The following is a 13,501-nucleotide window of genomic DNA, read 5'->3' as shown; positions in this document are numbered from 1 at the left end:
ACCTCAGGATTAACCCCATTGGTCTTAATAGTGTCACAGATTTGTAAAAATTCAGCTAAGAACTAATGAGGATCTTCCAATGGAAGTCCATGAAACTTGCAATTCTACTGCATAAGTGATGAGCAAATAATTTATACGCTTTTTTGCATTATTTTTACTTAGTTTTTAGTATGATTTAGTTGGTTTTTAGTATATTTTTATTAGTTTTTAATTAAAAATCACATTTCTGGACTTTACTATGAGTTTGTATGTTTTTCTGTGATTTCAGGTATTTTCTGGCTGAAATTGAGGGAGCTGAGCAAAAATCTGATTCAGGCTGAAAAAGGACTGCTGATGCTGTTGGATTCTGACCTCCCTGCACTCAAAGTAGATTTTCTGGAGCTACCGAACTCCAAATGGCACGCTCTCAATTGCGTTGGAAAGTAGACATCCAGAGCTTTCCAGCAATATATAATAATCCATACTTTGCTCAAGGATAGACAACGTAAACTGGTGTTCAACGCCAGTTCCATGTTGCAGTCTGGCGTCCAGCGCCAGAAACAAGTTACAAGTTGGAGTTCAACGCCAGAAACAGGTTACAACCTGGCGTTGAACGCCCAAAACAGCCCAGACATGTGAGAAGCTTAAGTCTCAGCCCCAGCACACACCAAGTGGGCCCCAGAAGTGGATTTCTGCACCATCTATCATAGTTTAGTCATTTTCTGTAAACCTAGGTTACTAGTTTAGTATTTAAACAACTTTTAGAGGTCTATTTCGCACCTCATGACATTTTTAGATCTGAACTTTGTACTCTTTGACGGCATGAGTCTCTAAACTCCATTGTTGGGGGTGAGGAGCTCTGCAGCGTCTTGATGAATTAATGCAATTATCTCTGTTCTCCATTCAAACACCCTTGTTCCTATCTAAGATGTTCATTCGCGCTTCACTATGAAGAAGGTGATGATCCGTGACACTCATCACCTTCCTCAATCCATGAACGTGTGCCTGACAACCACATCCGTTTTACATCAGATTGAATGAGTATCTCTTAGATTTCTTAATCAGAATCTTCGTGGTATAAGCTAGAATTGATGGCGGCATTCATGAGAATCCAGAAAGTCTAAACCTTGTCTGTGGTATTCCGAGTAGGATTCAAGGATTGAATGGCTGTGATGAGCTTCAAACTCGCGATTGTTGGGCGTAGTGACAGACGCAAAAGAATCAAGGGATTCTATTCCGACATGATCGAGAACCAACAGATGATTAGCCGTGCTGTGACAGAGCATTTGGACCATTTTCACTGAGAGGACGGGAAGTAGCCATTGACAATGGTGACACCTTACATACAGCTTGCCATGGAAGGAGCCTTGCGTGTGTGGAGAGGAGTACAAGAGAAAAGCTGAAATAAAGAGGACAAAGCATCTCCAAAACCCCCAACATATTCTCCATTATTGAGTAACAAGTATTTATTTTATGCCCCTTGACTTTTACAATTAAAACTAAGAATTATTATTGATATTATATCCTGACTAAGTGTTACAAGATAACCATAGCTTGTTTCAAGCCAACAATCTCCATGGTACTAATAATTGAGTTTTTCTATTTGAGTTTAGTTTTATATTTTAAGTTTGGTGTCAATTGCATGTTTTTATTTTCTTTTAAGTTTTCAAAATTGTGTTCATTGTTCTTTCTTAATCTTCAAGCTGTTCTTGTTTATTTTCCTTGTTTGATCTTTAGTTTTTCTTGTTTTGTGATTTTTCTTGTTTTTCTTGAGTATTTTCGAATTATTAGTATCTAAAAAAAATTTTTATTAAATACCTTGTTAAAACACTTTAAATTTATAGCTCAATTGGCTAGAGCGTGATGCTTATGTTCTTAGTAATTGGCTATCTTCTTTTTTAAAACATTTTCAAAAATAATTTTTCTTTGATTAAATCTTGTGCCAAACTTTAAGTTTGGTGTTTTCTTGTCAATCTTTCTATAATTTTCGAAAATTTTATTGAGGTTTTCTAAAAATTTTAAGTTTGGTGTTCTTTCTTTTGTTCTTGTTGTTCTTGTGAGTCTTCAAAGTGTTCTTGAGTTTTCCTTGTGTCTTGATCTTAAAATTTTTAAGTTTGGTGTCCCTTGGTGTTTTCCCTCCAAAATTTTCGAAAACAAGGAACATTAGATCTAAAAATTTTAAGTCTTGTGCTATCTTATTATTTTTCTCTTTCCTCTTTAAATTCAAAAATATCTTTTTCCTTTATTTTAATTGATTTTTCGAATTTTTCTTTTAAAAATTCAGATTTTATTTTAAAATTTTATCTTATCTTAGTTTTAAATTTTCAAAATTTAAATCTTTTTCAAAAAAAAAATCATATCTTTTTCAAAATCTTATCTTATCTTATTTCAAATTTCAAAATTTTCAAATTTCAAATTTAATTTTCAAAACTTTTTAATTTAAATTCCTTATCTTCTCTTACCTAGCCTATCTTATCTTTTCTAATCTCAAATTTTAAAATCAAATGTTTTTCATATCTTTTCTTTTTTATTTTTTTATTTTATTTTCTTACAAGTATCTTTAATTTTAAGACATATCTTTTTCAAAACTTCCTAACCAATTTCTCTCTCTTCATTTTTTTTGAAAATCCTAACCCACATTTTTTTCTAATCTTTTTAATTAATTAATTTAGTTTTTAATTTTCTTTTATTTTATTTTTCTTCAAATTTTTGAATTTATAGTCAATTTTTCATTTATTTTCTTTTATTTTATTTTATTTCATGGACCTAAGTGGAAATGAACAGTCTAGAAGGACTCTGGGGTCATATGCTAACCCCACTACTGCTTCAGATGGGAGTAGTATCTGTATACCCTCCATTGGAGTCAGTAGCTTTGAGTTGAATCCTCAACTCATTATCATGGTGCAGCAAAGTTGCCAGTATTTCGGTCTTCCACAGGAAGAACCTACAGAGTTTTTGGCACAGTTTTTACAGATTGCTGACACAGTACATGATAAGGAAGTAGATCAGAATGTCTATAGATTATTACTGTTCCATTTGCTGTAAAAGACCAAGCTAAGAGGTGGTTAAATAACTAACCTAAGGCTAGCATAAGGACATGGAAACAGCTGTCAGAAAAATTCCTGAATCAATACTTCCCTCCAAAATGGATGACACAGCTAAGGTTGGACATCCAAGGCTTTAAACAAGGAGATAATGAATCTCTTTATGATGCCTGGGAGAGATACAGAGAGATGCTAAGAAAATGCCCCTCTGAAATATTTTCAGAATAGGTGCAGTTAGACATCTATTATGGGCTTACAGAAAAAGCTCAGATTTCTCTAGACCACTCAGGTGGTGGATCTATACACATGAGAAAGACAATTGAAGAAGCTCAAGAGCTCATTGATACAGTTGCCAGAAATCAGCATCTGTACCTAAATAGTGAATCTTCCATGAAAGAAGAGGCTAAAACAGTAACTGCTGAACTCAGTCCTGCAGAACAAGTTACTAAATTCAATCAGCAATTAGATTTTCTAACAAAAGAGCTAGCAAAATTCAAGGAGATACTACAAGACACAAGAATGGCTAATATGAATATGAAAGTACAGTTGAAGCAAACAAAACAGCAGTTATCAAAACAAATAACAGAAGAGTGCCAAGCAGTTCAATTAAGAAGTGGGAAAATATTAAATACCTCACTTCAGAGCAACAGAAAGCTAAAAAAAGAAAAACTGACAGAGGATGAGCAAAATACTATCCAAAATCCCTTTGAGAACAGTAAGAGCCTAGAGAGGAATAACTCTGGCGTTCAAACGCCAGAAAAGGGTGCAGAGCTGGCGTTAAACGCTCAACCCACGCACAGTTCTAGCGTTCAAACGCCAGGAACAGGCAAGGAGCTGGCGTCAAACGCCCAATGGAAGCTTAGTTCTGGAGTTCAAACGCCAGAAACAGGTAGGAAGTTGGTGTCCAACGCCATTCAAGCTTCCAACCCTGGCATTCAAACGCCAGTGAGGGATCAGACACACACAAGTGCTGATAACAACCCCTCTAAAAAGGCTTTCCCAACCACTTCTATAGGAAATAAACCTGCAGTAACCAAGGCTGAGGAGTACAAAGCCAAGATACCTTATCCTCAAAAACTCCGCCAAGAGGAGCAGGATAAGCAATTTGCTCGCTTTGCAGACTATCTCAGGACTCTTGAAATAAAGATTCTGTTTGCAAAGGCACTTGAGCAAATACCCTCTTATGCCAAGTTCATGAAAGATATCTTGAGTCATAAGAAGGATTGGAGAGAAACTGAAAGAGTTCTCCTCACTGAAGAATATAGTGCAGTCATTCTGAAAAGCTTCCCAGAAAAGCTTAAAGATCCCGGGAGCTTTATTATACCATGCATATTAGAGGGTAACTGCACCAAGACAGCTCTATGTGATCTTGGGGCAAGCATCAACCTAATCCCTGCATCCACTATCAGAAAGCTTGGCTTGACTGAAGAGGTCAAACCAATCCGGATCTGTCTTCAACTTGCTGATGGCTCCATTAAATACCCATCAGGCATAATTGAGGACATGATTCTTAAGGTTGGGCCATTTGCCTTCCCTACTGACTTTGTAGTGCTGGAAATGGAGGAGCACAAGAGTGCAACTCTCATTCTAGGAAGACCATTCCTAGCAACTGGACGAACCCTCATTGACGTCCAAAAAGGGGAGATAACCCTGAGAGTCAATGAGGATGAGTTTAAGTTGAATGTTGTCAAAGCTATGCAACATCTAGACACATCAGACGACTACCTGGGCGTTGATATTATTGACTCCATGGTGGAAGAGGTCCATATGACTGAGAGTCTCGAATCAAAGCTAGAGGACATTTTTAAAGATGTTCAGCCTGATCTGGAGGAACCAGAGGAAATAAAAGAACCTTTGAAAACTCCTCAGGAAGAGGAGAAACCTCCTAAACCCGAGCTCAAACCACTACCACCATCCCTGAAATATACATTTCTGGGAGAAGGTGACACTTTTCCTGTAATCATAAGCTCTGCTTTAGGGCCACAGGAAGAGAAAGCACTAATTCAGGTGCTAAGGACACACAAGACAGCTCTTGGGTGGTCCATAAGTGATCTTAAGGGCATTAGCCCAGCCAGATGCATGCACAAGATCCTATTGGAGGATGATGCTAAGCCAGTGGTTTAACGACAGAGGCGGCTAAATCCCACCATGAAGGAGGTGGTGCAGAAAGAGGTCACTAAGTTACTAGAGGCTGGGATTATCTATCCTATTTCTGATAGTCCCTGGGTGAGCCATGTCCATGTTGTCCCTAAGAAGGGAGGCATGACAGTGGTTCATAATGAAAAGAATGAACTGGTTCCTACAAGAACAGTTACAGGGTGGCGCATAAATTTCAAACAAGGGAATAGAGGTGGATCAAGCTAAAGTTGAAGTAATTGAAAAATTACCACCACCTGCCAATGTTAAGACAATCAGAAGCTTTCTGGGGCATGCATGATTCTATAGGAGATTTATAAAAGATTTTTCAAAAATTGCAAAACCTCTGAGCAATCTGCTAGCTGCTGACACGCCATTTGTGTTTGACACAAAGTGTCTGCAGGCGTTTGAGACCCTGAAAGTTAAGCTGGTCACAGCACCAGTTATTTCTGCACCACTGGACATTACCATTCGAACTAATGTGTGATGCCAGTAACTATACCATTGGTGCAGTATTGGGACAGAGGCATAACAAGCTTCTGCATGTCATTTATTATGCTAGCAGTGTTTTAAATGATGCCCAGAAAAATTACACAACCACAGAAAAAGAATTACTTGCAGTGGTTTATGCCATTGACAAGTTTAGATCCTACTTAGTAGGATCAAAAGTGATTGTGTACACTGACCATGCTGCTCTTAAATATCTACTCACAAAGCAGGATTCAAAGCCCAGGCTCATAAGATGGGTGTTGCTTTTGCAAGAGTTTGATATAGAAATAAGAGACAGAAAAGGGACAGAGAATCAAGTAGCTGATCACCTGTCCCGGATAGAACCAGTAGCAGGAGCATCCCTCCCTCCTACTGAAATCTCTGAAACCTTTCCAGATGAGCAATTGTTTGCTATTCAGGAAGCTCTGTGGTTTGAAGACATTGCAAACTATAAGACACAAGGTTCTCCTTCTGTAACCATGGAGAGGAAGCATGAAAAGCTTCTCTCACTGCAGAGTCAACCAAAGCCCCCACAGTCAAACTCTAAGTTTGGTGTTGGGAGGCCACAACCAAACTCTAAGTTTGGTGTTGAACCCCCACATTCAAACTCTAAGTTTGGTGTTGGGAGGTCCTAACCTTGCTCTGATTATCTGTGAGGCTCCATGAGAGCTCACTGTCAAGCTATTGACATTAAAGAAGCGCTTGTTGGGAGGCAACCCAATGTTATTTAATTATATCTATTTATTTTCCATTCCTATTTTATGTTTTCTTTAGGTTGATGATCATGTGAAGTGACAAAAACAAATGGAAAATCAAAAACAGAATGAAAAACAGCATGAAAAATAGCACACCCTGGAGGAAGATCATTCTGGCATTTAAACACCAGAAACAAGCATCTGTCTGGCGTTTAATGCCAGAAACAAGCACCAAGCTGGCGTTTAACGCCAGAAACAAGCATCAGTCTGGCGTTAAACGCCAGAAACAGGCAGCAGTCTGGCGTTAAACGCCAGGATTGCACAATAAGGGCATTTTGTACACCTAATTGGAGCAGGGATGCTAAATCCTTGACCCCACTGGATCTGTGGACCCCACAGGATCCCCACCTACCTCACCATTCAAATTCAAACCATTTCCCTCCCAAACCCACCCATTCACACACTTCCATCTCCTCCATCTTCACTTCTTTCTTCTTTTGCTCGAGGACGAGCAAACCTTTTAAGTTTGGTGTGGTAAAAGCATTGCTTTTGTTTTTCCATAATTCAGTGGTAGAGCAATTGATTGCAGATCAAAGAGCTATGAGGAAAGAGCAACAAAGGCAAGGAAGAGACATAGAGGAGCTCAATAGCACTATTGGTTCTTCAAGAAGAGGAAGACGCCACCCTCATTAAGGTGGACCCATTCCTTAATCTCCTTGTTCTTATTTTCCTGTTTTTCGTTTACTATGCTTCATGTTTAATTATGTTTGTGTCTTTACTATATGATCACTAGTATCTAAGTATCTATGTCTTAAAGATATGAATGTCCTATGAATCCATCACCTTTCTTAAATGAAAATTGTTTTCTGAAAAAGAAAAAGAATTACATGAATTTCGAATTTTAAAATAATTTAATTATTTTGATGTGGTGGCCTTAGCGGCTAAACCAAGCTGTCCCTAACCATGTGCTTGTGGCGTGAAGGTGTCAAGTGAAAACTTGAGACTGAGCGGTTAAAGTCGAGGTCCAAAGCAAAAAGAATAGTATGGTTAAGAACCCTGGACACCTCTAATTGGGGACTCTAGCAAAGCTGAGTCACAATCTGAAAAGGTTCACCCAGTTATGTGTCTGTGGCATTTATGTATCCGGTGGTAATACTGGAAAACAAAGTGCTTAGGGCCACGGCCAAGACTCATAAAGTAGCTGTGTTCAAGAATCAACATACTGAACTAGGAGAATCAATAACACTATCTAAATTCTGAGTTCCTATAGATGCCAATCATTCTGAACTTCAAAGGATAAAGTGAGATGCTAATACTGTTCAGAAGCAAAAAGCTAATAGCCCCGCTCATCTAATTAACACTGATCTTCATAGATGTTTTTGGAATTCATTGTATATTCTCTTCTTTTTATCCTACTTTGTTTTTAGTTGCTTGGGGACAAGCAACAATTTAAGTTTGGTGTTGTGATGAGCGGATAATTTATATGCTTTTTGTCATTATTTTTACTTAGTTTTTAGTATAATTTAGTTGGCTTTTAGTATATTTTTATTAGTTTTTAATTAAAAATCACATTTCTGGACTTTACTATGAGTTTGTGTGTTTTTCTGTGATTTCAGGTATTTTCTGGCTGAAATTGAGGGAGCTGAGCAAAAATCTGATTCAGGCTGAAAAAGGACTGCTGATGCTGTCGGATTCTGACCTCCCTGCACTCAAAGTGGATATTCTGGAGCTACAGAACTCTAAATGGCGTGCTCTCAATTGCGTTGGAAAGTAGACATCCAGGGCTTTCCAACAATATATAATAGTTCATACTTTGCTCAAGGATAGATGACGTAAACTGGCGTTCAACGCCAGTTCCATGTTGCAGTCTGGCGTCCAGCGCCAGAAACAAGTTACAAGTTGGAGTTCAACGCCAGAAACAGGTTACAACCTGGCGTTGAACGCCCAAAACAGCCCAAGCACGTGAGAAGCTTTAGATCTGAACTTTGTACTCTTTGACGGCATGAGTCTCTAAACTCCATTGTTGGGGGTGAGGAGCTCTGTAGCGTCTTGATGAATTAATGCAATTATCTCTGTTCTCCATTCGAACACCCTTGTTCCTATCTAAGATGTTCATTCGCGCTTCACTATGAAGAAGGTGATGATCCGTGACACTCATCACCTTCCTCAATCCATGAACGTGTGCCTGACAACTACCTCCATTCTATATTAGATTGAATGAGTATCTCTTAGATTCCGTAATCAGAATCTTCGTGGTATAAGCTAGAATTGATGGCGGCATTCATGAGAATCCAGAAAGTCTAAACCTTGTCTGTGGTATTCCGAGTAGGATTCAAGGATTGAATGGCTGTGACGAGCTTCAAACTCGCGATTGTTGGGCGTAGTGACAGACGCAAAAGAATCAAGGGATTCTATTCCGACATGATCGAGAACCAACAGATGATTAGCTGTGCTGTGACAAAGCATTTGGACCATTTTCACTGAGAGGACGGGAAGTAGCCATTGACAACGGTGACACCTTACATACAGCTTGCCATGGAAGGAGCCTTGCGTGTGTGGAGAGGAGTACAAGAGAAAAGATGAAATAAAGAGGACAAAGCATCTCCAAAACCCCAACATATTCTCCATTATTGAGTAACAAGTATTTATTTTATGCCCCTTGACTTTTACAATTAAAACTAAGAATTATTATTGATATTATATCCTGACTAAGTGTTACAAGATAACCATAGCTTGCTTCAAGCCAACAATCTCCGTGGAATTCGACCCTTACTCACGTAAGGTATTACTTGGACGACCCAGTGTACTTGCTGGTTAGTGGTACGAGTTGTGAAAAGTGTGATTCACAATTTGTGCACCAATAAGAGAAACTAATTGAGGCTTAAGCTCAAAGTTGTTTGCTCCAATTGCAGGAATTGAGATGCTTCTTCCATAGAAGTCAGAAGTTGGTGCAGTAAAGTCACCAAGCACCTTCCTTGCATCTCCACCATTGTTGTTATTTTCGGCTGCCATGTCTTCTTCTTTTTCAAAAATTTCTGTTAGGTCCTCTCTAGGGTGTTGTGCTTTAGCTTCTCTTAGCTTCCTCTTCAGAGTCCTTTCAGGTTCAGGATCAGCTTCAACAAGAATGTTCTTATCCTTGTTCCTGCTCATATGAAAAAGAAGAGAACAAAGAGAGAAGAGAAATCCTCTATGTCACAGTATAGAGATTCCTTTATGTGAGTAGAAGAATGGAAGAATAGAGGAATGAGGTAGAGGGAGAACAAGAAGAATTCGAACACAGAGAGAGGGAGAGGGTTCGAATTTTAAGAAGAGAAGTGTTAGTAAATAAATAAATAAATAGAAAGAGATGAGAGAGAGAGAATTCGAATATTAATTAAAATAAAAAGAAAAATATTTTTGTTTTTATTTTAATTATTAGCTAAAATTCAAAATTTACGAAAATAAATAAATAAAATTAAAATTTAAAACAATTAGTTAATTAAAAAGAATTTTGAAAAAGAGGTTAGTGGTTTTCGAAAATTAGAGAGAGAGAAAAGTAGTTAGGTGGTTTTGAAAAAGATAAGAAATAGAAAACTTTTTAAAATCAAACAAAAAAGTCAAGTAGTTAATTGAAAAATATTTGAAAATAAATTTTCAAAAGATAAGAAGTTAGAAAAAGATTTTGAAATTAAGTTTTGAAAAAGATATGATTGAAATTTATTTTGAAAAAGATTTGAAAAAGAAATTTAAAAAGATTTGATTTTGAAAATTAAAGTTGATGACTTGACTAATAAGAAACTAAAAGATATGATTCTAACATTTAAAGATTGATAACAAACTTGAAATTTTTTGAATCAAAACATTAAATGTTAGCAATAATCTCGAAAATTATGAAATAAAATAAGAAAAAGATTTTGAAAATTAATTAAAAAATTTTCGGAAAACATAAAAGAAAGATGAAAAAGATTTGATTTTTGAAAAAGATTTGAAAAGATAAAAATTTTAAATTGAAATTTTGACTTGACTAACAAGAAACAACTAAATTTTAAAAAAAAATTTGACCAAATCAACTCAAAATTTTGAAATTTATGAGTGAAATAAGGGAAAGATATTATTTTTAATTTTTGAATTAATGAAGAAATATTATTTTGTTTTTTTTTCTCTTTCTTCATTAAACAACAAAAATGAAACAAAACATGAAAATTTAAGATCAAAACAATAAATGTATGTAAGAACACTTTGAATGTCAAGATGAACACCAAGAACACTTTGAAGATCATGATGAACATCAAGAACATATTTTTGAAAATCTTTAAGAAAAGAAAGACATGCAAGACACCAAACTTAAAAATTTTTAAACTTTAGACACTACTAATTCGAAATTGCATATGAAAAACAAGAAAAAGATACAAAACAAGAAAAATCAAAGATCAAACAAGGAAAATCATCAAGAACAATTTGAAAATCAAAGAAGAACACATGATGAATTTTCGAAAATTAAAGAAAAATTAAAACATGCAATTGACACCAAACTTAAAATTTGACACTAGACTCAAACAAGAAACACAAAAATTTTTTTGGTTTTATGATTTTATTAAATTTTTTGTATTTTTCGAAAATTATTTTGGAAAAAGAAAGTAAAGAAATTCAAAATTTTTAATAAGAATTTCAGGATTCGTGCAATATTAGTCTAAAGTTTCGGTCTAAAAGAATTAGACATGGCCAAATGGCCAGCCAAGCTTCAGCATAACAAATACAGACATGTCCTTTCTACAATGGAAAGTAGAAACCTCAGTCCAAAAGATTAGACATGGCTTAACAGCCAGCCAGGCTTCAACATATCTCAAGAAGCACTACAATTCATTCTTAAAAATTCTGAAGAACAAATTTATTTTTTTCAAAAATAAAATAAAATTAAAAAGCTTAAACATAAAATAAAGTTACCTAATCTAAGCAACAAGATGAACCGTTAGTTGTCCAAACTTGAACAATCCCCGACAACGGCGCCAAAAATTTGGTGCACAAAATTATGATTCAAACTTTTCACAACTCCGCACAACTAACCAGCAAGTGCACTGAGTCGTCCAAGTAATACCTTACGTGAGTAAGGGTCGATCCCATGGAGATTGTCGGCTTAAAGCAAGTTATGGTCATCTTATAAATCTCAGTCAGGCGGATTCAATTAGTTATGAGGTTTAGATAATTAAAAGATAAATAAAACATAAAATAAAATAAAGATACTTATGTAATTCATTGGTGGGAATTTCAGATAAGCGTTTGGAGATGCTTTGTTGCCTCTGAACCTCTGCTTTCCTATTGTCTTCTTCCAATCATGCGTGCTCCTTTCCATGGCAAGCTGTATGATCCTCTCGGATGAAAAATACCAAGTACGATCTCTGCACGGCTAATCAACCGTCGGATTTCTCGTCTCGGATGAAAAATACCAGGTACAGCTACCGCACGGCTAATCATCTGTCGATTTTCACTAGCGTCAGAATAGGACCCTTATCCTTTTGCACACTGTCACTGCGCCCAACATTCGCAAGTTTGAAGCTCGTCACAGTCATCCCTTCCCAGATCCTACTCGGAATACCACAGACAAGGTTTAGACTTTCCGGATCTTAGGAATGGCTGCCAATTGGTTCTAGCCTATACCACAAAGATCCTAATCTCACGGACTCGGTCCGTGTATTAGATACCCAAGAGAATATACTCCGGCTATCGTCCAATGACTATGTTGAACATCATGTAGACCGCTTTGTGGTTGTCAGGCACGCGGATCTTGGCTAAACGAGTAACGAAGATAGTGGGTGATTGTCACGGGTCACCCCTTCATTCTGACTTAACTGAATTAAGTACGAGAGTATATCTTGGAGAAGAAGTAAGCGTGAATTGAAAGAGAAACAATAGTACTTGCATTAATTCATGAAGAACAGCAGAGCTCCGCACCTTAATCTATGAGGTGTAGAAACTCCACCGTAGAAAATATATAAGAGAAAATAGTTTAGGCATGGCTGTGTAGCCAACCTCCAAGTCCAAGGATGATAATATCATAATCCCCTAATACAATAGTAAAAAGTGCTATTTATACTAAACTAGTTACTAGGGATTACAAAAAATGAATAACTAAGTGCAGATAGTGCAGAAATCCACTTCCGGAGGCCATTTGGTGTGTGCTTGGGCTGAGCATTGAAGCTTTTATGTGCATGGGCCATTCTTGGAGTTAAACGCCAGCTTGGGTGCCAGTTTGGGCATTTAACTCCAGTTCAGGCGTTTTACTCCAAAAAAGGGGTCTTTGGTGGGCGTTTAGACACCAGTTTGGGCCACCAAATCTCGAGCAAAGTATAAACTATTATACATTGCTGGAAAGCCCAAGATGTCTACTTTCCAACGTAATTGAGAGAGCACCAATTGGGCTTCTGTAGCTCCAAAAAATCTACTTCGAGTGCAGGAGGGTCAGAATCCAACAACATCTGTAGTCCTTTTTCAGCCTCTGAATCAGATTTTTGCTCAGGTCCCTCAATTTCAGCCAGAAAATACCTGAAATTACAGAAAAATACATAAACTCATAGTAAAGTCCAGAAATATGATTTTTGCATAAAAACTAATAAAAATATAATAAAAAGTAACTAAAACATACTAAAAATTATGTAAAAACAATGCCAAAAAAGGTATAAATTATCCGCTCATCATGCATTAATTGTTTCAACTCCTCAAGATGTTTTATTAATGTTGATGGTCCAATATGATAATCATCTGGTGTTGCTACATTTTTATTAAATGTTGATTAGTTACTTTGGATTAGAATATACATGATCTCTTCCAATTTTTTGTTAACATGAGAATAATCATCTATTGTTTATTTAAAAAATGGTATCATCGAGAATCATCACAATTATTCTAGAGGAAAGTCTACATTTTTGGTTCATGGAAATGAATGCATTATTTATGTTGTTGATGTGCTTTCCAAATTCCAAGGATATCCCTCATTAGATTATATTATTTACGTTGTTTTTGTGCTTTCCACATTTTAAGGTTATCCCTCATTATTTACGTTGTTATTGATGTCACAGAAACATTGTGCATTGTATTAGACTCAAAATAGTTTAGTGGTTAGTAGAATCACTATTTTTCTTGGCAAATGATATTTGAGAAAAGAAAAAATCTCATTATATATAT

The 13,501-nt window shown here is 36.4% G+C and overlaps 1 long non-coding RNA gene across 1 annotated transcript in view; it reads left to right on the top strand.

Moving 5' to 3' along the window:
- Positions 11,630-13,501, top strand: part of LOC110267752 — a 23,111-nt gene continuing 21,239 nt past the window's right edge. Inside the window, exon 1 of the long non-coding RNA XR_002355653.1 lies at positions 11,630-11,640. This is a non-coding gene — a long non-coding RNA (uncharacterized LOC110267752). The remainder of the gene's footprint in view (positions 11,641-13,501) is intronic.

The sequence above is a fragment of the Arachis ipaensis genome, chromosome B10 (assembly GCF_000816755.2).
Source record: "Arachis ipaensis cultivar K30076 chromosome B10, Araip1.1, whole genome shotgun sequence".
NCBI lineage: Eukaryota > Viridiplantae > Streptophyta > Magnoliopsida > Fabales > Fabaceae > Arachis > Arachis ipaensis.
This window is presented reverse-complemented; position numbering and strand designations above follow the sequence as displayed.